The sequence below is a fragment of the Rhyacophila brunnea genome, unplaced genomic scaffold, assembly GCF_057557595.1.
Source record: "Rhyacophila brunnea isolate RB1 unplaced genomic scaffold, BYU_Rbru_1.0 scaffold_14, whole genome shotgun sequence".
NCBI classification, from domain to species: domain Eukaryota; kingdom Metazoa; phylum Arthropoda; class Insecta; order Trichoptera; family Rhyacophilidae; genus Rhyacophila; species Rhyacophila brunnea.
The window spans coordinates 16,052,543-16,075,903 of NW_028232796.1; the positions used below are offsets into that span (position 1 = coordinate 16,052,543).

Below are 23,361 nucleotides of genomic sequence, written 5' to 3' on the forward strand. Positions count from 1 at the left end.
AAACGTAAACTGATAAGTTGGATCTATCGACAGTTTAATTAGTTCGGTCGCACAGATTGTGTACATTTCATAAATTTTACGCTGAATACACAAGCATATTATTAGCTTTACGATTAGCTGTTAACATTTCCGATCACTACATATTTAATTTGTTGATGAGATATTTTAAAATGAGTTTTGAAAATAATTTGGTTTATCATGGAACGGAAAATTATGATTACAGCACAATTATCTAAGGGTATTTTAAATACATACAATATTTAAACAGACCAATCAGAAATTACGAGAAATACCGAGGAATTCACATCTTCTTTTTCTATCACTCGAAAGAAACGAAATAAACATAGGAATGGTTAATGTCTCCTATTCAAAAGTAGAATGAAAAATCGTATTATATTAGGTACAACACCTAACGTACACGTTTCTACATTTCCACCACTGAATTCATATGGGTCTATCTATCGTCTATCTATAGTGCGATCTACGCGTTAGTCATACCTGACATCATGGCCCCCAGGCCAGGATGTTTGGGGGCCCCCCTACCTATCGCTAAGTTAAGGGCATTATAATTTTCGACAGTAGTGTTCCTCAAATGGTTTCCGCAGCAACCCAGAGTTAAGGTTATTCTGTGTATTTTTAGCGATTTTTAAATAAATCCAGTTGATTTATTGAGTTGACGGCACTCATCGTGATAATATTATTATGAAGCACTGATCATACCCTTCTTTTGTGGTACTAGCCAAATATCATGCAACCCTTCGTCATATTAAATAAATAGCCATTTTGTAAGTCAGGAAATAGGTACACTTAAAATAATTGTATAATAAATTTCTGCATGTGAATTAACAGTGCATATGAACCATCATATCACATCAAATTCCATCGCTCAGCCACATATTTCAAAATGTTAAAATGTGACTTTTTTACTATTAAATGTGTGGTGTGTATTGTTCTCAGTTAACTAGTCGAACCGTCGCACAGTAGGAGAAAAGCCCAAAAACGTGGCCAAAACCCCAGAAATGAATTTTCGAAATGGGGATACTTGAGTAGTCAGTCAGGTAGAGGAATAATGACTGCATTTCATTGTGAAAGGGGAATTGTTTTGACCTTATACTTTCGTCGCTGCGACAGTTGGAAGTTAGCCTTCGCGGAGAGTGTACGCGTCGCGTGCTAAGCAGACGAAAATAACGGTGACTTTGAAAACCCATAAATTTCAAGTGAAGTGTTCAATTTCAATTCTGCGACTTGAATACGACTTCTGGAGATATGTAGAAAATATTTTTACATTGGTTGAGTCTAAACTTAATGTATAAATTATTGAAATGTGGTATAAATATCTGCATAAATAAAATTGAATAATTTTGAAAACTTGCATTTTCAACTATTCGAAAAGTTATATATTTTGTCACATTTTGCAAAGCTCATAGTCTAGGCCTTTAGTTTATTGTATAACCTTGCGAAATTTACAAAAGTTAGCTGCGGAATAGGTGCGTTTTGGGCTTGATAGGCCATTTTGTTTACTATAATTTAGCTTTTGAATGCGTAATCAGTGACCTTCAAAACCCGCATATATCAATTTCTGTCATGATTTGACACTTTTTTAACATCCATGTCCGCCATTTTGGATCGGCCATTTTTTTTACAATAGTTTAGATTTCGGATTCGTAATCAGCGACCTTGAAAACCCGTATATACCAATTTTTGTCAAGATCTGGCACCTTTTTAACATCCATGTCCGCCATATTGGATCGGCCATTTTGTTTACGATAATTCGTAATCAGCGACCTTCAAAGCCTCTGTATGCCAATTTTTATTCAAATCAGAGGTCATTTCAGGTTTTGGCCACGATTTTGGGCTTTTCTCCTACTGTGCGTCGCGCCGGGCCCTCCTTAAGCCCGGGCCCCCAGACTAGAGCCCTGTCAGCTTCCCCCTTGTGTGGGTCATCCCTGACATATATGGTCAAAATATGTTTCTGCACATTATTTTTAAGTAGGAATTTAAATTTAAATACGAAAAGTACATACTTATAAATGCTAACATGTGAAAATAAACATGGACAAAATTATTTCGACCGAAACACGCCTCAAAGAAAATACATTTTAAGTATCATTGATAATTCAATATAATCCATGCACCTTATACGTGGTGACAAGACTGTTGTTGGTGTACTTTTGTATGAGTCTTGCTAATTTTTCATATTTTCATACAAAGTTTCAATATATTGTAGACTAGGTACGACCTAGTAAACGAGTATTGGTGGTGAACCAAAAACCCTACGTATATTTGAATACATGGCAGAATAATGTAGCGATACGTCATCACGGTCAAGTAGGAATTAAACCCCCCACTCTTTCACAATATACCACCCGTTTCTGTCCTTAATAGTTTATACTACACACAGGCGCACTATAGTTTCATTATAATTATACACACGATAATAATATACAGTTGTAAGTAGACATACTGTTAGGTTAAAATAATTAAATACAAAAAATGGCAAAATATTAAACAATTTCGTACATACATTGCCGTTTTTGATTGTCAGTAAATAACGCATGCAAAACTGGTCATATAGTAAATAAGTAGTTCCCGCTATCCGAGGATGTCCATGGAATAACCGTTACGCGTATTTTTATTCGACATAAATAATTTTATATTTATTTATTGTTATGTATGCGAATAAATAACATACACACAAACCGTACGAGCGAGGCAGAAAATTAACGGGAAATCTGCGAAACGCAAAAATTAACACCGACTTTTCATCGGCCGACTTCGTGAATTGAATACCTAATTTATTTAACGCGCACAGGACCAACACGACGTTCGTATTCGGAATGCGAATTTGCGCGATATACAACTAACCGTGTTCTAAATTTGAAAAGAAACTTACGTGTTCATAAGAACAGTAGTTACTTATTTACTTTTTGTTACATAATATTTACGCAGAATATGAATAAGGCTTAAAACTCTGTATTATTATAGTGTGTAGAAGACAAATATTATAAATATGCAGATGGAACACGCCTCAAAGAAAATACATTTTAAGTATCATTGATAATTCAATATAATCCATGCACCTTATACGTGGTGACAAGACTGTTGTTGGTGTACTTTTGTATGAGTCTTGCTAATTTTTCATATTTTCATACAAAGTTTCAATATATTGTAGACTAGGTACGACCTAGTAAACGAGTATTGGTGGTGAACCAAAAACCCTACGTATATTTGAATACATGGCAGAATAATGTAGCGATACGTCATCACGGTCAAGTAGGAATTAAACCCCCCACTCTTTCACAATATACCACCCGTTTCTGTCCTTAATAGTTTATACTACACACAGGCGCACTATAGTTTCATTATAATTATACACACGATAATAATATACAGTTGTAAGTAGACATACTGTTAGGTTAAAATAATTAAATACAAAAAATGGCAAAATATTAAACAATTTCGTACATACATTGCCGTTTTTGATTGTCAGTAAATAACGCATGCAAAACTGGTCATATAGTAAATAAGTAGTTCCCGCTATCCGAGGATGTCCATGGAATAACCGTTACGCGTATTTTTATTCGACATAAATAATTTTATATGTATTTATTGTTATGTATGCGAATAAATAACATACACACAAACCGTACGAGCGAGGCAGAAAATTAACGGGAAATCTGCGAAACGCAAAAATTAACACCGACTTTTCATCGGCCGACTTCGTGAATTGAATACCTAATTTATTTAACGCGCACAGGACCAACACGACGTTCGTATTCGGAATGCGAATTTGCGCGATATACAACTAACCGTGTTCTAAATTTGAAAAGAAACTTACGTGTTCATAAGAACAGTAGTTACTTATTTACTTTTTGTTACATAATATTTACGCAGAATATGAATAAGGCTTAAAACTCTGTATTATTATAGTGTGTAGAAGACAAATATTATAAATATGCAGATGGAAGCTGACAAAGGCGATTGACTAAAATAGTTCGATCGTATATAGACAATTTCACACTCATTCAGTGATATTTATGTTTTATTTTATTGTGCCGTAGTGAGATAAAAAGTCTGACATTAGTGTCAGGTACAAGTAATACGTCATAAATTGTTTACATAATGAACCAACATAATACAACCTTCCCCGTACCACACCCGGTCTTAATTGAGCTTTTCACGGGATGCGTTATATAGGTATCTAAAGATGTATGTAGATTTTTAGACATGGAAATGTGTCGGAAACTACCTAAGTGTAATTTTACAAATTTGTACTTTAAATACTCACAAGACTAAATAAAATTAAAATATGACGCCCTAGTTTTTGGAGGATTAAAAATGACTTCTGCAGTAGGTCGGACGATTTCGAGTCAAACCGTAAACGTACTGCTGAAAATATCGATGTTGTGAATCAATTGGGCTTTAGAGCAACTTCACATAGACACATTATCCCACGAAAAAATCATCTTCAACGATGACGTTCATTTTTGGTTAAATGGCTTCATAAATAAGCACAATTGTCGCATTTGGAGTAATGAAAATCCACATGCTCTTCTTGAAATATCTGTTGTGGTTGATGGTATGTAGGTCTAATTGGAACGTAATTTATTGAAAACGAAATGGAAATGCGGTTACTGTCAATGGAGAACGCTACAGAAACATGATTACTGATATTTTCTGGCATGAATTAGATGACTTTGATCAGGGTGATATGTGGCTCCACCAATATGCCAATTAGCTCGTGACAAAAAAAAACTTGTTGAGAGAAAAGTTCAGTATATAATATAGGTATATCACTTATTTGATAACCCTATAGTTACCAACCAAGTAAACAGTGTTGCAAACGTTCTGTAAGATTTAATTATTCACCAGTATTCCATCAATAGGATTGTATGTCTTTCTTAGATGTGATGGCTGAAGATAATGATGACAGGTTTAAATTAATTCTGATTCGAATGCGGCACTGCCTATAATAAAAACAAAACATTGGAAGTCGTAGCGTCATTGCGTTTCACCTATTATTAAGAACTTCCAAAATTAGGAAACAGATATTATCGTCGCAACATGAAGCGCTCATCTACCAAAGAACATCAGAATATAATTTGATTACTGATTTTGATTAGCACGAACCGCCCGATTGTGCGTGCACACAGACACAATTAAAGCAATATAATGTGTGCGTGCGTGCATATACGCACACAATCACAACTCAATGTGTGCGAACGTGTGCACGCACACGAGCACGCGCGTTTATGCAATAAATTAAACAAATGAGCAGGTAAAACGAGCTACCGTCTACGCAATTACGATTCATGAATCACACACCTTTCTCTCGCCCTCTCTCTTTATCATCCATTTCATTCGATACAGGTATGCATCGAGGGAAATTAGTGCCGTCTGATTTCGGCCGAAGGAAATAATTCGTGGATAATTCGTAAATATATGGATAGTTACGATAAGAATTTTGAAGAGAATTTACCACGACTAGTAGAATACTTATTTGAAAATCTGTATTCGTAATTCATACATAATAGGTATATATTATATATTACTAATTTGAATAATACGTAATTTTATAATATATTAATGACTACAAGAGACTGGACGCAAGTGAAATGCATGAAGATATTGCGAGCCTCATGGTGCTGAATGCAGAAGTGGTGGAACCAAGCTAGAGCGAAGGCTGCCAAATGATTCGGGTCTCGATCTTCAGTCATCAAAAAAACATTGCAGTCATGGATGCAACTGGCATAGAATATTATATACAAATCCGGATCACCCTGGTCAATGACAATAAATCTCCCAAGAAAGGCACTCCGTCAATATGCTCAGTGATTCGATATATCAATACTAACTTATCCGTCATACTAATACATCAGTTATGATCGCTACATATACATAAATACATTACAAATACCAGCTCGAAGATATGTGCGTACGGTCCAACAAACGTATCTAAAGAACGGTCAAAAATGGAACTACGGACTATCATATGGACGCCATTTTGAAAACGCCATTTTGAAAACGTCATTCGAATGTCAGTCAATGTCAGTTAGTTGCGAGTCTTGATTGGGTAGTTTTCGACTGTGGCTCCCCCATCCATTCTTTAGATAAGTTTGTAGTTCTGTAGGAATGAAATGTGCAGCATGACACAAACAAATAAAATTACTATTTCCTGATTTGCAAAATGTATATTTTTTTCAAAATATTTGCAAACGGGAAAGAAAGAAAACCGTATAACTCTACAGCCTATTATAGTTTTGTGTTGTTATTCGCAGTTTTAGTGGCAGGGTGTATATGCATAAGTGGAATTACTAATTACTTGCAATACTAAACAATCACAAGTACGTACTTATCTCTATTTTAATTATTTCGTCGAAATTTTTACAGCCAAAAAAAATAATTAACTTAAGCGGTGGACTATCACGCCGTGGGTCCCAGGTTCGAATCCTGGGTCTGGCAATACACATATTGTTTTTCAATTTGTGTGTGAGTCAGGGTATGGACCTAATAGGTTGAGCAAGTGGTTGACATCCATTTCTCGTAAAAAACACAATCTGTTAATACAAACCTCTACTTTGTGGAGGCCCATATGATTCTATTAGGATCGGACATGGTCGAAAGAAATTCAGTTCTATGCAGATCTTTACTATTTTACAACGTTTTTCTTAGCTCGTATTCTTATTTGTCCGGTACAAATCTTGCAATCGCTTTTTAACTAACTTCCCGACTAGCTAGACATTTGAAACTTTTATAATATATCGGAACACGATGCCAATGCATTCTTTTAATACTTTTAGCCATATTTAAGTAGAATTCAATTCATTTTCAGTTAATTCTGTTTTGTATGAAAAGTTATTTCGACACCATTATTGGTTGCTAAGCGGATGGTCCAAGCAACTAAATTATTAATATATACGTGCGTTACTATGGAAATCAAAATGACATTTCAGTATTATTTCTATCAAGTACAAATTTTTTTGATCGTTTAAGCTAGCAAGTCAAGTTTATATGATTCAACAGAAAATTTAAAAACGTTTTATATAAAAAGTTCTTTTTATCTTGTAATTATTTATGAATAATTATATTTTAATTATCTTTCTCATCCATAAGAACGGATACCTATAAATAATCCAAAAACAGCTAAAATACAAGTCACTAGGATACTGCCTTGTAGCAGTCGGCTATAAAGTTTCCCTCGTCCGTCGGCCGGAATGGAAATAAGGTCGTAAACAAAAGCTTTCAAATAAACATGCCGATAAAGTGTTAAAGTATAATCGAAATAATAATAAAGCCCGATTAAGAAGCCCGAAAAGCCAATTTACTGCCTGTAAAACATGCAATGCTGAAAAATACCTCGACGTTAACTGCCCGAGTCGAAAATTATTTTTGAATACTATTCACTATACAAAATTTACAATAAGGGCGATTACTGTTAAATAACAGAACCTCCATCTAATAAAATGATAATATATATGCAAGAACACACATTTTTAAGATATCAATTTAAGATGCGTTTCGATATATTTATATTTGCTACCCAATTATCTAAGTTATAATGATTATATCGAAACCAAATATACCAACACTCAAGACAAGTTGTTTGCACTAACGTTGCTTTCATAATTATAACAAGATGGCGAGTAGAATAATAATAGGCCAAAGGTGTTAGCACAGTTAAACAAAATCGTTCGAAAATAATAGTTGCCTGAGAGTCCCAAACGATTTCAAATACTTATCACTTCTAATCGCACTATGACTATTGACTATTATGACTGAAGATATCACGATTTCAGGATACTATTTTTCAGTATTACCAAGCAAGTTTGCACGTTACCTAGATATCCTAGATATTATGTCATATGCAGATGCAAGGTGGTGCCAATATCATTTATATTTTTAATCAAAATATGAATAGAGTTGACCAGAGAAAACAAAATGACTTGATAATAATTAATAATACATGATATAATGGTATCTATATTATACATTAAGGTAACATTGACAATGTTGTGATAATATTATGAAGAGTAGAATAAATGCGAAAGATTATTTTTTACTTAACGGCCCACATGCTCGTCGTAGGTCAAAATTGAGTTTGTCAATTTATGGCTACGGCCGTATGTTGTAGCTTAACCACTGGGGAATGACAAAAGAAATGGCGTATTTCAAAAAAACACTACCTTATTCTTAGGTCAATAATTATTATAAAGCAATCATTATTCGTAGATTTCACTATCACACTCATTTTCGTCACATTCATTATCACACTTGAATGGTCAAAGACATAGCTTATAATGAGCATCTTTAGAATTATCTTCAAATGTGTTAATCTTGCCGATTTTTGAATAATAAAATGCCTAATTCTTGTCAAATTTGGGATCACAGAGATTATCAATATAATTTTTTATCGTGAATATTTTACAAAAATTATCTCGTCATAAATTATACTAATGGTTTTATAAATTCGTCTGTTTTAGAATATAGTCATATTTCAGTACATAACTGTGCAGTGGTGTTAAGATTTTTTACGTTTATTAATTTTTGAACGCATTTATAAAACCATTAGTATAATTTATGACGAGATAATTTTAGTATATATTTACGATAAAAAATTATATTGACAATCTCTGTGATGGGATCACAGAGATTATCAATATAATTTTTGAGGTTTAAAAGAATACTATTTTATGTAATAAAAATACTTTATGCAGTCATCAAATGTTTAAAATAAATATAATATAAAGCATAATAAGGCTTAAGGCCCCCTTAACGTAAACGTATTTAATAGTCAACTCTGTTAAGACTTTCATTAGTGGCAAAACATAACAAATTGATGTCACTAATAACGAATTTACATGATGTAGAATACAGTTTGATTACTTTTTCAATTGGTAAATAGGTAGACTATTAATTAGTCTATATATTCACTTAGTAACAACTTCACGGGACAGGTAGTTCTTAAAACTTAATATTATATCATATTGTAGCAACACTTAATCAGACTTGATGGTTATGGCACCTAGGTTTTATGAATATAATCTAGTCGTGTGGCAAGCAACGACAGAAGTAGTGGACAAAACAGGGTGTCGCGTTACGCGCCGAGCAGTAAACAAGTGTATCAAGTTGCCGATACTGGACCACAGCGTGCAATGTCGCGAATTACAAGAAGGTCGAACCAGATGGATTAACCCAGTCAGTAGCAAACATAAGCGATGGTGCCCACAGAACGCGTCAGGCGCCGCACTCGCGCAAAATTTCTACAAGTGGCGCATAAATCATTGAAAATACAACGTAATCAAATACGCCAGCGCCCACTGGATATGGCGACGCATTATACGCGCGCGCCGCATGAATCATCGTTTTTTCGCGAATCACCGCTTCTCGGCGATACGAATGAAAGAAAATACAATGGAGTCCATTCATTGACCACAGCGAGCAAAAACACGCTGCGCGAGGCATTGTCGATCGACGGGCGGAAAGCAATTATTTAATTACAGAGAAGTCATTGTTTTATTTTATTGCGTGTTCAGTTTATCGCTGGTTGAAGAATGTCGTCGTAAATTTTAATTACAAGCCCCGAAATAATATAATATTTTTATTGCTTTATAACATAGGTGAAGGGTAATGCGCGGGAAGAGACGTGTGATTATGGTTATGAATAAACACTGCATTCGCCGACTTCGCGCGCCCGACGCGTCTGTGGGCACCATCGCTAATAGATACTTACCAATTATTAACTTGTGATTATAAAATTACGTAATAATACTAGTAATCTATACGAATTTTCTTTATTTTAAGCAGGTATTATGTGATATGAACATTGAATGTAATATTATAAGTACTTAGGTAGTTCATATGGATTAAAAAAGAAACATACGAGTTACTTGGAAATAATAGTAACACCTAGCTTTCATTTATTGTGGGAATTATAATAATATTTGTCGTCTCGAGTCTTCAATGACTACAATGTGTCTGTCTATCCATAAATTACCAAAGGTAATACAATTTTCAACAGTTTGTAGGACTTCATTGAAATTGCATTTTAGTGGCCAAACCTTGCATCATAATAAGTGATGATGATTTCATACTTTGCATTTCGCCCCACATGCAGGATTGGTCATCAAATAACCATATTGTTTCGGGTGCACCATACCATGGTTCATACCATTATGCGAGATCTTCAGATGCTGGATTAGCTTCCCGAACTGTGGGGAGTATGATATACTTTATAGGTATAAAGACATAATAGGTATAACTGGGTTTATATTACGCATACATATTTCGAATAATGAGCTAGGTGCAGGGTTGGATTCATCACACACCCAATCAAAGTGCAACGCATCAATAACAATGTATCCTTTATTAATAAAACTTAAAAAATAATTTAAAATACATGTTTTAGTTTTTTAGTGAATATACTAAAATAATCATCACTCGTCAATGTATGTATCATTGTTATCTTGTATGTTATGTTAATATGCAGAACTCACTAGTTTTTTAAGGAATTATTATAATATCATGATGCTTACAAATGTACCTACATACAATTCCATAGAAAACAGCATTACATTATAAACACTTCTAATATAAATAAATACGTGATTGTCATATAATTCATAACAGACATTTATAAAAAATGGTAGCTAGATTGCAATAATTAAAAGCTACATAAAATCCCATAATTGTTAAATAAAACATTTTTATGGTTGTTTACTGCGCAAATAAAACAAAAACCTGCATAAATCCAATATATTACCCATAACTACTGTGACCATATTTTCTAATAGCGAATAAGGGACACAGTTTCTCGATTGTTCGTAACTCAATAAAATAAAAATCACCAAGCATCGTATCATTTCCCCAACGGATCCGTATCTATGGGGTGCCGCCGGATGTGTTCTCGGGTTTGTCAAAAATCTAATACAGTTATGAAAATAAAATGACTCTCCTTTCAAAAGGACGGATGGTCACCGTACCCTATAACGCATTCAAAATTAATTAGTACTACGCAACTTCGCACTTTGTGTCCGATGGCTGTGGCGAGTGATAAATAAAGTTCAACCATGCTTGAAAGAGGTATAAAAAAAGAAAGAAATAAAATTATAGAAGAATGCAACGAAGCAAATTACCGCCTGCGATCATTTAGTAAGATAATCTGCTTTGACAAGGGGGTAAATAAAAGTGGAGATAGGGCACGCTTTATGTAATGCTGAATAATGAATGAGGCATGCCAAGATGCGGACAAGCGTACACCACACTGTGGGAAAGAATGAGAAAATCTCCAACAGTTAAAAAAAAATGATAATCCCAGCTAATACCACTATACAGATTTGATAAGAAAACTATCAACGTTATGGTATAAATTAAAAATAATCCACACATTACAAACTACTCTTCTAGGGCCCATACGAATAGAATGTCGACGTTAAGTCAAATCAAAATAACAACGAAATTCATGCACATTATAATATGAAAGTATAATGACAGGTGCGAAAATCTTAATAGCAAGACAACGCTGCAGTATGTCATCAAAATTGTTATTAAAGTATTAAAATATTGCCGTACATTTAGAAAACACTAAGAAAACTGCATAATATAAATTTAATAATTATAAATTAATATAAACTTTAAATAATTTAATTGTTGCCTTACCTTTGATGGAAATAAGTTAACGATATTAAAACAATACATATTTATTTAGATGAGATTAGAATTGAGATAAATGTCTTATATTTTTCCGCATTTTCTATTTCTTCCTGTTTTTTTTTAGAATTATTAGTAACCATGTCCATGTGCAAGGTGGTTGTTAGTAATTTTGAACAATCACAAACACACAGGCTTTGAGAAAAACACATAAATGTTTTTGTCATGACCAGGAATCGAACCCAGAACTATCGGGTGGAAGGCCAGCGCCTTACCCACTGCACCACGAGAGCCGCCTGATTTCTTCCTGTTATATTCTAATTATAATACAATATACGCACCTTATGCGCTGTCTAATTAGCCTGCATTAGTACTCTTGTTGATCAAGGTATAAAATAATATATATGTAACTGTTGGTGCGTACACCTTCAAATAAAACAACGACAATAATTCAAACATAAGACAAAACTTTTGAATATGTGCTTGATGTAATATCTACAAATCATAGCAGATGATCATAGTCACTCTCGACTACAGCCGAATTCTCTTCATTCATTCTCTATTATCCGCTAGCCTCATGGTGGATGCTGTGTTTTCCAATGAATTCATTCGCATGTCCTGCCTCTTTCACCTGGGACACAGCCCAAACCAATTAAACTTGTGTGGCAATTAATTGACGAGTGACTGTCCCATCATTGATGCTATACATAAATACACAGACTAAGAACTTGAACAATATGTCCCAAGCATGGCCCCCACAAGGGGGGGGGGGCTGATAGGGCTCTAGCTTAGGGGCCCGGCGTGACGGGTTGATAAACGTACCTCACAGTTTTGCACAATAGAAAAAAAGTCGCCTGTGGGCTATTTTACTTCCCGAGTATTCATGTGGATGTATTAAAAATTCGATTAAAAAATAATGCTACATTCCGTGTAAATATCGTGTAATAATTATATTAAATTTGATACATATATGTACCTATTACCTTTTGCAAAAATATCGTGTTCGTTCGAAAACTAAACAGCGGTTTAAACTGAGTTGTGATTTTAGTGACAGTGGTAACTGTATAATATATAAAACAAACGCGGTCTGAAAGGTGCAGCTACAAACCGGCTACCCCTATATGGAAAAATGTCATGCGTTTATTCATGTATTCAGAAGCGTTTAGAGCCAGGTCCTTGGCTAGAAAACAGTGGGACGCAGTTAAATGCACGCTTGCGACACGTAGTTTTAACAGGCACTCTCAAGTTTCAACCAACTTCAATAATATATATACTTAATAAGAATTAGTGGTCAGGATTCCGCAGACTTTTTTTCGTTAAGTCAATATGTGTAATATCACAATTAGTATTAAATCTAAAAACAGTACGAAGCTGATATTAAATACAAGAGATCTCTTATATTACCTAAATACGGCACAGTTTTGTATGGAAGAAAGTTTCTAAGCAGTATTTTGAAGAAACCGTTGATTTCTTTGAATTGTTCTTCCTTCCTTTTTCCTCGACATTTCGGGCACGTTGCAGAGACCATTCTCAAGAGATAATGTGTTGATTAAGTTTACTGTAACTTATTCCTTAAATATCATCTAGCCGGAGTTACATATATAATGTAATCCGACAGCATATGCCAAAATTAGATTTACAGGTGTATAATAACTAAAAAAAGGTAGAAGTCACACTCAACAATGTGTTTTGTTTATTCTTTTTTTTCTATCTGGTTTTATGTTGAGGTCTACAAGTGTGTTCATTTTCAGTGTAACGGTAAATAACTAACTACTGAAGTTTCCGACTATAATTATTTATGTACTTAGTAGTAGAAAAGTGTGTGAATTATTCAATTAAACGATATGTCAATTCTTCTTTTATTAAATCTTAGCCCATCACTGAGGATCTTTGTCATTGTGTGTAGTTCCTATTCTGTGCGTACACGATTCTCTCCTAGACACAGTTGAGCAGATTAGTCCATCAAGACCATCTTCTTTTCTTTTACCGTTTACACTGCCAACCATGACCAAACTGCCATTCCTCACTCAGAGTGACAAGAACCGAAAAGTTTCATCTCAGACATACGGTTAAGGGCCTGTCACTTATGATTAGCTCTTCAAGTGTGGATTTACTGATCTACACGAATACAGTCGATATGCCTCCTAATATCAATTAGAAGAATATATAAAGTCTTATGGTATAAATATATGTTTTAATTACGCAATTATATTGTTATCAATAGCTTGAAAATAACTATTAAATACATAATAAAAGCATTAGTTTAATTTTTAAGTAGGTAGTCATAATTATACACTAAAAACAATTGACTTAGAAAATATGTAAGAAGAAACTCCTCCACGCTGCGTAGAGAACGAGAAATTTTCGAGGTAAAAAGGTCTAACACAAAGACAATATAGAATAGATAGATGACAGATCTCTGCGGCTCACATTTGGGCAAGGAAAATTTTGCGGCAGAGGCCGGAAAGGTTCCAGCGGCATTTATGGTGGACGAATTTTTGGCGCGCCGTGAAAAAAGGTATCGCTCTTCAAAAACATTCTCTACACGGTCATGTTTCAAATAGAAATACGATTCGATCAAATGGTGCCATCGACAGATTCAATCGTTTCCTATTAGTACGTATACCGGCATAATATGACATATTGGAATTAAATAGAGACGCTGTTATATTATTTTAATAATGTTAACTATGAAAACGCCATGTTTCTTATTGCAACGTTATAATATCTAAATCATGCCACTTTTCTAATGAAATGGAATTTACTACTTTACCTACAACATTATGATAAAACCTGAATATTGAAATTTGTATATAGGAGCACGACCTGTGTAAAACCGAAATCATAATAAGTATCATAATAGTGGGTACATTTATTGTGTTTTGCTTTTGTTTATTATTGCTTGGATCTACAGGTCATTACGATTACCTATACACAATAATTGACCAAGACGCTGATTGTTAAATCATCTATAATTGCCTAGAGATTAAAGTGAGACACATAGAGCATGTCTTTCGAAAATACATTCATTTTATGCCACAGTTGTTTTCTAAAATCGATGTGGAGCAGTTTCCTTACTTACTTGCGCACTATATTGTCAACTAGAAGGATTTATTTTATATCGAAATTTACTAGGTCATTGAGTAGGTACCAAGTACAAACGGACTTCTGCCATGAACCCATAACATAAACTATTTTTGTCGTCGATTGGCAGCATCTGCGTTACATAACCTGTTACAGCACACGAACGCAGGTCTGTTCTGGGGCAAAGCAATTTATGTAGAATCAGATATATATATAATATTATAGGAGGAATTAATTTAGCACAGAGCGCGCAAACAAATAATACTGAGCGACCTGCATTTACCGACGAGTTAATTTATTCGGAATGCAAATTGATGCAGCAACGCGGGCTGCGGCTCGACACCGGCAATGTCCTCGGCGAGAATTTAAAAAAATACTATTTACGCGGACAGTGCATTTTGTGGATGCATTGACAATATATTCAAACTAAACGTGCAATCGAAGAGCTACTTTAGTGTGGTTATATTGGTAGACATCTGAGAAAACTCCCAACCAAAAACCAACAAGTCACAAATGCAATTTGTTTTACTAAAGTATTTCATTTGAAATCATTATCAATGAATGTTTATATTATACAGAGCGTTGGAGCGGAGCTCGGAGCAGGAGCATGGAGCAGTGGAGCAATGGAATTTTATTCGTAGCAGGAGCGGAGCTGGAGTACTGAAAATTTGTAGTGCCCCGCTCTGGATGTTTTTTTTTTATTATTATTAAATTATCCAATGAAAATAGTATATTTGACACTTTGCAACACTGGAATTATTTGAATTAGTTCTAAGTGAGAAGATGCAGATAATGAAAGACGATTTGCTGTCGAAATTTTGTTTAATAGAATTAATAATGAAAATGACGAATAATAAACCTTATTTTAAAACTTACTTATTTATTTTTTAACATTTGTACCTACTTACATCTACTTAATACCCTTTAACCCGAAACTGTTTTCACAAGCAATAATTCCTGGCGCCTTGTCGTATTGTGTACGTATATTACATTTTTATCACTCTCCGAATCTTTTAATATTCGACAATAGGATTTAATTTCCTTTACAACACATACATCAATCTTTTTTAAAAAATCACTGCTATTTGTATAATTTCATTCTTAACTGATTGTGCCTCGGAAATACATCTGAACACTAATATATCTACTGATGAACTTGCAATGCGACTTGGAGCTTAGATATAATTTAATCATTATCCTTAGTAACGGTTTAACCTCGATTTTCAACGAATGACTGGCTTTATGTTTATGTAATAGATATTCATATTACTAGACTTGTTTAACCGTTGTATGGTATTATTTGATTCATTCGAGTAGCTGACTAGATAATTACTTTTTAATTACCACATTTAAATAGCATGCTAATTATATCGAATGTCCACCTAATCGTTACGCGCTAGGCGCGTCTTTAGCGTTCAATGTATTAAGAAACTAATATTAAGCAAAAATAATTTATTCATAAATTTATGTATTATTTATTCGTAATAAGTCATTTATATTATATACAGTTTAAACCTATGCGACAGAATTGACCCCGATGATTATAGCAAATCGACAAAATCTTAATCCAAAACATTTCGTAATTTTTTTATCTTCTTCAGAGAAAATATTTTATTAAGATTGCGATGTCGTATTTGGATTTCGTGTTTTTATGAGGTGAACACTCCTGTGTGTAGTATTATTAAGATTGCGATGTCGTATTTGGATTTCGTGTTTTTATGAGGTGAACACTCCTGTGTGTAGTAAGGTGCCCACTTGCGGAATGTTTTTTCTTCATTGAACACACAGCGAGTGCAAGCAATGCATTCATGAACACAGGTAAACAATAATAATTCAAAACAAACATGAACTCGACACCATATTCAAACACTGAACACGTCTTTCGTCCAGAAATAGATATATTATTTTCATTTCAAATAATATGATAGATATGCCCACGATACGAAGTGACACTAAATTTCTACTGCTAAAGATGTAGGTAAATAATGCGATTTCCTATAATATAGATATATATATAATGACAAACTATGTTCCATGAAAAAATAAATATAGATTTAAAAATAAGAAAAACCCAGTACTTTTCCATACACAGTTTACTTTAGGAGATATAATTACTAATCCTATACAAATTAACCAATGTCTTGAAAGAATAGTAACCAGATATTGCAATTCAACATACAGATTAATCCCAGATAATAAATTCTAATTTTAAATCAATATAATATTAATTTCTTTTATTTTGTTAACTGTCAATTCATGGTGGAACTGCATTGTATTGTTGTTTTTATTTATTAAAACGCAATTTTTTTTGTAGTCTTATTCCACTTTTAATCAATAGATTAGGACCGGTTTCGTCCGCCTCAGAGGGACATTTTCAACTGAATACATTTTTTTTAAAACAATATTTATCAAACAAAATCCAAAGCGACAGAAATAATATAACAATAGGTACATAAATAATTATGTTAAATGGAAGGTATTATTGGACGGATAATTATTTATGTACCTATTGTTATATTATTTCTGTCGCTTTGGATTTTGTTTGATAAATATTGTTTAAAAAAAATGTATTCAGTTGAAAATGTCCCTCTGAGGCGGACGGTTCGATACATTCAAATGCATAAAATATAATAATGAATATAGGTACTTCAGACTGTAGGAAATAAATAAGAAAAAAAAACTGACCCATTCCATAATGATAACAGAATGGATATGAGATATTACTTTCGATAAATGCCGATGCTAGGGATATGGTGGTTTACATTAAGGCCCGAAATCTTTACCAAGATACCAGCGGATGAGAAAATAATGTTTCCCTGAGCTGAGAATAGAGTCCAGAGGCCTATCGAGGGTAGATTGTGTAATGGCCCGTAAGAGATATACAGATACTGATTGTGAAATTATATGCGTTAGTATAATGGCACTATCTTACGCTAGTTCGACAATGGATACGAAAGAAAGTCCCAGTCCCCGAGGAATAAATATTCGCAAAGTGTCGATTATGTCGATGGTCAAACGAATAAATCAAAAACTTTACTACTCAATTCTTAACGACTAAGATAGAGAATTAATTATACGTTAGAATATAGATGTCGCAAGAAGATAATATTATTAGTTACAGAATAGAAAGGAAATTATATGCTTATTCATTGTTTTTCATAGTTAATAATTCAACTGAAAAAAGAACAAACTAATTTGGTAGTATTACGTAAAATGCGGGATAATATTATTAAAATGTCTGATACAGTCATTGTTTTTGCCATGGTTAGTTAGATACAATATAAAGTGCTTTGTAATGTAGCATATTTTCAGAAATATTACAAAGCGTGACACGTAGTAAACACTAATAATTTAATACGGTATGTGGATAGGTACTTAAGAAATGCCTACTTATAAATTACCTCAAACAACTTTTTCATATGCCTACTTAATATTATGTAGTGACCTGACTGGAGTTTACAATATCATATAATCAGCAACACGACACGCTCGTCGAATCTCAAAAAATCAATAAAGTATAAGCATATTCCATAATAATTATATTCCTTGTAGCTACTTGTACTGGGTTGGCAACAGAAGAGTCATCGATTATCAACGGTGTTAAGCGCTAGTGTGACCTACGGTTTGGAGTCGTACATGTTGACCGCTTTTAGATTTATATTCAACCATTTTAATCCTGTCAACAAAATAAATTGGCATCTGTGTAAGTGATAATTTAGTATTTAATGTGTGTCTCACCATCGCATCTAAGGCATAAAGTCCACTAAAGCACGCTTGCGGGGCGCTCGCGCATTTTCTATGTGAATCATCGAAAATACCACGTAATCAAATACAACAGCGCACACTAGACTTGACGACGCATTGTGCCCGGCTGCCCCATGAGTCACCGTTTTTGGCTTCTCAGCGATACGAATTAACGAAAATACAACGTAGTCCATTCATTGAACACGGCAAGCAAAATCACGCTCCTCGAAGCGTCGTCGATAGACGGGCGAGAAGCCATTATTTAAGAACAGTGAACTCTTTGTTTAGTTATTGCGTGTCCGATATTAATTACAAGCCCCGAGAAATTTAATAATATCTTTATTGCTTTGTTATGAGAGACGCTGATAATAATAATTATTTTGTGTTCCTTGAGCACCTTGTTACATAGGTGAAGGGTAATGCGCGGGTGGGAGGGGGCCTACTCAGTAGTGAGCGCACCGAACGCTTTTTTGGTGGGCTTTATGCCTAAGAATCATATTTTACAAAAACATTATAATTGTCCACGATTAGAAGACAGTTGCCAAAAACTGTCATTTATATAATATCTAATATCTCCTCCTATCTGTGCCATACTCATCATCGGACATCGGCGATGATTCTGGCCATATTTTCCCTTACAGTACCGAGCTCAAACCAGTATCTGAGATTATAGATCCAGGATGTTCATCCAGGGTTCGCTTATCGGAAATATTGCCTCCAATAATTAGTCGCTGAAGTCGATACCTCCCGGACTATCTCCAGGTGTGGTCAAAGTATTTAGTATACTGACGTTCATGTTTAGACTATGATTTATTTGGCCATTTTCACCGTTAACAACACCCCGACGTTCGTTACTTTAATCTTTCCAGCCGATACGGAGCATGCGCCTGTACACCCACATTTCGAAAGCTTTAAGTTGTCTGAGCTTTGTTTTCTGCGAATATACATAAAATCATCACTCCGTACAGTACCTAGTACCGAAAAAACTTCTAATCATTAACATTGTTATTCCTTTAATCTAGTGCATAATAAGGCACTGGCTTTTCCCTCGGGGGCTCCGTGTTGTCACATAATACCTATATGTGATTTTCTCAAAACCTGAGTGAATGATTGTTTAATTTCTACTACTTATATAACTTTTGATAACTATTCCTTTTACATATCCAACGAATAATTCACAAGATTAGAGAATGTAACATTCTATGTATTGAATATACATAACTTGAAAACACCTAAGTAGGTACTAGAACGAAATCACATTTAAAATGATAGTAAAAAATAACACAATTTGATAAGCATTACATGTAGGACCTACTAGTTAAAATTATCATAATTAAGTAGGAGGCCTGTAGCTTAATTGGTTAAAGCATATTGGCGCGATACTAGTGGATATACGGGTTCAAATCCCGTCGGGCGTCGTATTTTTATCAAATCTGTTTTTTCTAGTAGGGGGTGTTTTCAAGTCATATGTAGGTACATATATAATTGTTTCTCTATACTACTCGTACTATCGTAGTGTTAAAAAAAGGAAAATAGTATATTCCTTAAACGCGCAAAAGTTTCCAGTTCAGAATTTTACTTTCATGGTAAACCTATTATGGCATTTTCAAAAACAGGCAGGGTTGTAGAGAAAGTAGAAAAAAGTTGATAGTCTTGTCGTTCACTTTTAATGTTCATAATTAACAATGAGAATTAACGATACATTACATCGAAGTAATGATAGGAAAACAAGCCGAGTAATCATTATCAAGCTCGCCCAATTTGTATTCAAGCCATTAAAATAATGAAATTATCTCTCAAAGTTTACATTACAGGTGCTTCCCTGAACTTCCATTAATAATAAAACATGTCGAGTCAGGAACTCAATTAATTCTATTAATTTTTGGTGTGAGTAGAAACTGTTCGGTAGAATAAAATAATCACGCGATTTTATAATATTGCTTTCATTCGAGACAGTTTAAATACGACATTACATACTTTATTCGGCGATACAACACCGCGAGAGATATATTTTTAGAATAACGAGACATTCAAAGAGAAAGACAAGTTTTCGTAAGTAAGTAGCAAACGAGTAGGAATGGATTTTAACATGCGAACGTCTGAGTAGGTACGAAGAGCAGACACGCACAGGTAAAGTTTAGTTTATCTCGGTCATAATTATTATTAAGAAGGCCTTTCTTATCAGTTATCGCAACTCACCTCATACCTGTGGGACTGCGTTCAAACTTAATCGTGTGCTGCACATCGCCGAAAGAGTAGACAAAAAATCGCTGTATTTAGAGAGCACGCAAGTACTGTAAGTACGAGGGTGGGTCAATAAGACCTTAGAAAAGCCGACAGGTGGCGCGACTAGTACTGTAAGCGGTTTGTTTTCATGCAGCGGCACTACCGATTCAGTATGCTGCGAAGTTTCAATCAGATTGGTCGGGTTGTTGTGTGTTTCTCGTACATTAAAAAAAAAGGGAAAATGGGAAAATGGAAAATGGAGAAAATTGAGTTTAGAGCTGTTATTAAACATTTTAATATAAAAGGGTTAACAGCAAAGGAAATAAAAAATGAGTTAGATTTAGTTCACGGCATATCTGCTCCTTCACTTGCAACTATTTATAACTGGTTAAATAAATTTAAACGTGGTCGTATATCAACAAAGGATGAACCACGCTCAGGACGTCCTGTAGAGGTGACTACACCAGAAATGATCAATAAAATCCACGATATGGTGTTAAGTGACCGAAGATTAAAGTTGAGTGAGATAATTGAGGTTACAGGGATCTCAAAAGGTAGCGTCATTTCTATTTTACATGACAAATTGGGCATGAAAAATATTTCTGCAAGATGGGTGCCGCGTTTGCTCACAGTCGACAATAAACGCAATAGGGTGGTGGCCTCTAAAGCCCTGTTGTCGCTCATGCAACGCAATCCGGATGAATTTTTTCGTCGCTTTGTGACTGTAGATGAAACATGGATACACCACTATACTCCCGAGACGAAAGAACAATCAAAGCAGTGGATTGCGAAGGCAAACCATGTCCAAAGAAGGCGAAAACCGTAAAATCAGCTGGTAAGGTTATGGCTACTGTATTTTGGGATGCACGTGAAATTATTTTCGTTGACTATTTGGAAAAAGGAAAAACAATAACAGGGGATTATTATGCATCTTTATTGGACCAGCTAAAAAACAAAATTGAAGAAAAACGGCCTCATTTAAACAGGAAAAAAATCCTCTTTCATCAGGACAATGCCCGTGTTCACACATGTTTACGATCAATGGCTAAAATTGAAGAATTGAAGTTCGAATTGGTCGACCACCCACCGTATTCGCCAGATTTAGCCCCCAGTGACTTTTTCCTTTTCCCAAACTTAAAAAAATGGCTAAGTGGACAACGTTTTTTTTCAAATGAAGAAGTCATCGATCGGACAAATGCTTATTTTGAGGACCTTCCGAAAACTTATTTTTCTGACGGTTTAAAAAAAATTGAGAAACGTCTAACCAAGTGTATTGAGCTCCAAGGAGATTATGTTGAGAAATAAAAAAAAAATACAAAAATAAAAACTGTTTTAATGCTTTTTTCTAAGGAATTATTGACCCACCCTCGTATATCGAACAGCGAATGGAGTGTACACATAGATACCAAATGCGATTCGAATTTGCATTCGGTTTTCTAATAGGTGTCGTCGACATATCGATGTAATTAATTACAAAGCTAATCACACGTTAATTTCAACAACCTACCTACTATTATAGTAATTATATTGAACTAACTATGAAACTATGTATTTAGTTTTTTGATTCAAAATTAATCATTGCGATTTTTTATGACGTTATATGGGAATAATTTCATCGCATATATCAGTGTTTCCCAAAGTGAGGTACGCGTACCCCCTGGGGTACGGGAAGAGTTTGGAGGGGTAGATACCCGCTGCACCGGGCTTTGGCTGCGCCTGGTGCAACAAGCATTAATACAACATCAATACAACATCCACGCTAGAAGGTTTATCGCATGCGGAAGAAGAGCAATAATTTTTGGAATTAGCTTCAGACGGATTTTTGAAAAATAAATATATGGAGTGTACTTTAACAACATTCTGGTTGCAAATTCCACATGTATATCCAGTTTTAACAAAGTCCTGAAATCAATCTTGCCTTTCCAATTTCATATCTATGTGAAGTTGGTTTTTCAGCATTTGTAGACATTAAGTCAAAAAAAAGGAACAGGCTTTTGGATGTGGAACCGCATCATCTCAGATTAAAATTAATAACCAGGGAACCAAATTACGATGACCTGTCGTCTCAACATAAACAATTTCACCCTTCTCATTGATTATAATGAATGCTATTTATAATATAACTTTTATTTATTTTATTTATATTTTATTATGAATGAATTTTATTTCTCGTTTATTATTATTTTGTTTATGTACTAAAAAAGGAAAAAAACTAAATATATTTTGATAGTTATTAAAGTAAATGCATTTTTTTTGACGAGGGGCACTCAGTGTTACGAACATTATAGACATTTATTCCTCCGTTATTATTCCGTGTCACAGTTTCATCGTGTTCGAATATAAATATTAAAAATGGTAAAACTACAAAAAAGAAAGCATTCCAATAAATATTATGTGATTAAGCTTCCACAGAACTTCTCCGAGAACATTTTAATATAAGTAATAATTTATCTAAAATATTGTAGCATGGCGCTTTTTAAAGCAAGTAATATTATTTTCAACACCCATGTTGGAGCGCCAGAGGCACATAATAAAAATAAATTTCCCGGTAACGGAGCGCTAAATTTTTTAAGATATTACGAAACATACTCTTCTCTGAGACCAGTGAATGATGCAAATAAATCGCACAGTAAAATGTAAATTGATTGAAATTGAAACATG

General features: G+C 34.2%; 1 protein-coding gene across 2 annotated transcripts in view; it reads right to left on the reverse strand.

Moving 5' to 3' along the window:
• LOC147075650 (uncharacterized) overlaps window positions 1–23,361 on the reverse strand; it is a 413,567-nt gene that overhangs the window by 134,815 nt on the left and 255,391 nt on the right. The gene's annotated exons all lie outside the window — the stretch shown is intronic.